Below are 2,840 nucleotides of genomic sequence, written 5' to 3' on the forward strand. Positions count from 1 at the left end.
TACTTGATTTGTGTTTTTATTGAGTGGAGAGCTAGTCGGTTATGCGATCAACATGTAACAATGTTTCTGGGAAAGTGCATGTAAATGATCTTGTGCTACTAATGGAAGAAATGTAGCAGGTTTTCTTTGAAGACTGCATGTCAGAATTACCAAATGTGTGATATCCAACAGCTGATGATTAATAAACTGGTGACGTCCTTAAAAATAAACTAATCATCAGTCATGTAGTACCAGAGGATTGTTAATTATTTCTTCCTATTTTTATTTTGTGGTATTGTGTGAGTTTGCTCTTTCTATAACATGCACTTTCTTATTGACAGTACATACCATGGCCTTTGGTGTACCAGTCATGGAAGCTGGAGCACTAATTGGTACTGGACCACTCCCACCTCCCACCCCACCCCACCCCACCCCAAGTCCATAGAGACTGAAAAATCCCATGACCCATTGATGAAGCATGCACTTTACCACTAACCTACATTTTGCCCCTGCCAGTTTATTTGTATCACAGTGACTTAGTAAATGTCACACCACCATGCCAAGTTATTCCTACATGTGAGGTTTGATGGTCCTGTATGCAAGACAGGATCCGGACAAGGATTTACTGTTATGTGCAGCAGACCGTGAAAAGTAGGTCACAGTGATCTAGTAACAGTATGCGACACACCGCCATCCCAAGTTGTTCCTACTTGTGAGGTTTGATGGTCCTGTATGCAAGATATAGTCCGGACAAGAAAAGGTTAAGTTTGTTTGTTTGTTTGTTTGTTTTATTTAACGACGCCACTAGAGCACATTGATTTTTTATCTTATCATCGGCTATTGGACGTCAAACATATGGTCATTTTGACAATGTTTTGAAGAGGAAACCCGCTGTTGCCACATAGGCTACTCTTTTTTCGACCGGCAGCAAGGGATCTTTTATTTGCGCTTCCCACAGGCAGGATAGCACAAACCATGGCCTTTGTTGAACCAGTTATGGATCACTGGTCGGTGCAAGTGGTTTACACCTACCCATTAAGCCTTGCGGAGCACTCACTCAGGGTTTGGAGTCGGTATCTGGATTAAAAATCCCATGCCTCGACTGGGATCCGAACCCAGTACCTACCAGCCTGTAGTCCGATGGCTTAACCACTGCGCCACCGAGGCCGGTAGAAAAGGTTAAGAGACAGACGGACAATGCCATACCATAATATGACCTATTATAGATGGGCATATAAAAAAAAAATCATTGGTCAAACGAGAACCAGACTTCACATTTCATCCTCTTTTTTATGCAATTCCAAAAAGACTAAGGGGTCTATAAGTTACCAGGAGAGTGTTACGCACAATTAAATGGACTTATCATTTTGATTCAGATCTCCACCCTAAAGGAACACAGTGGATGCACCCTGGCTTACCCCCACCAAATGAATTCAAACGGGTTTATTCTGTGGAAATGGTAAGAACCTATCAGTCATCTGAATTCATGAACTGAAAACAAAACTAACTATGAAGCCTGCAAATTATCCTACTTCATTAAGATTATTTAGAGAGAGAGAGAGAGAGAGAGAGAGAGAGACAGAGAGAGAGAGAGACACAGAGAGAGAGGGGAGAGAGAGAGAGAGAGAGAGAGAGAGAGAGAGAGAGAGAGAGAGAGAGAGAGAGAGAGAGAGAGAGAGAGGACAGAAGACAAGAAACCTGCTATCGTCACATAGGCTACCGCTACCGATAACATCATGGGATCTTGTAAATGCACTTCTCACAGCACATTACACAGCCTTTCTGAATGTACTAGTCGTAGGACACTGGCTAGGACGGGCGATCGATCCTGTGACCCATCACACCTCGGGTGACTGCTAGATATCACTGAACTACATCCGATCCTAATTACTAAGGGATACCGAATATGGGTGGGTGGGTGGGGTGGGGTGGGGTGGCGGTTGGAGTGCAAATCGGAGAATCAGACGTGTTGAAGGCCTACACACAGAATATATTTACATATAGGTTAGAAACTTCAGTTACTAAAGTACAAATCAAAATGATACCCCACCTTGTTTTTGCTTAAATTACTAACGATTTGTAAAATCCCGTGGAACGAAGAACGCAAAACTGTATTGGCATTATAAAGTAAAGTTTGTTTTATTTAACGACGCCATTAGAGCACATTGATTTTTTATCTTATCATCGGCTATTGGACGTCAAACATATGGTCATTCTGAAACTGTTTTTTTTAGAGGAAACCTGCTGTCGCCACATATGCTACTCTTTTACGACAGGCAGCAAGGGATCTTTTATTTGCGCTTCCCACAGGCAGGATAGCACAAACCATGGCCTTTGTTGAACCAGTTATGGATCACTGGCCGGTGCAAGTGGTTTACACCTATCTACACCCAGTACCTACCAGCCTGTAGACCGATGGCCTAACCACGACGCCACGGAGGCCGGTATATTGGCATTATAATGACCTGTTACTATATACAAATAAATGGGATAATAAACATCTTGAAGTTATCTTTTATAGATGAAAATTATCGATATAATATGCACACGAACATTAAACAGATTGTATCGTTACACTCGGGGGAAGGGGGGGGGGGCAGGACGTAGCCCAGTGGTAAAGTGTTCGCTTGATGCGCAGTTGGTCTGGGATCGATTCCAGTCGATGGGCCCATTTCCAAGTTTTCATTCCATGGACTTTCATAAATCACATGTAATAAGCACAGACATGGTACGGTATAATGTTGATTAAGACTTTAGTAATCACGTCATGTACAAAAGCAGAATTCCTAGCTGGTGATTTCCTTTTCAGGTAACTAGTTCGAGCGCTACTAATATTGGAGGAAATTCAAAACGGCAACAAA

This window comes from Gigantopelta aegis, chromosome 9 (genome assembly GCF_016097555.1).
Source record: "Gigantopelta aegis isolate Gae_Host chromosome 9, Gae_host_genome, whole genome shotgun sequence".
Classification (NCBI taxonomy): Eukaryota; Metazoa; Mollusca; class Gastropoda; order Neomphalida; family Peltospiridae; genus Gigantopelta; species Gigantopelta aegis.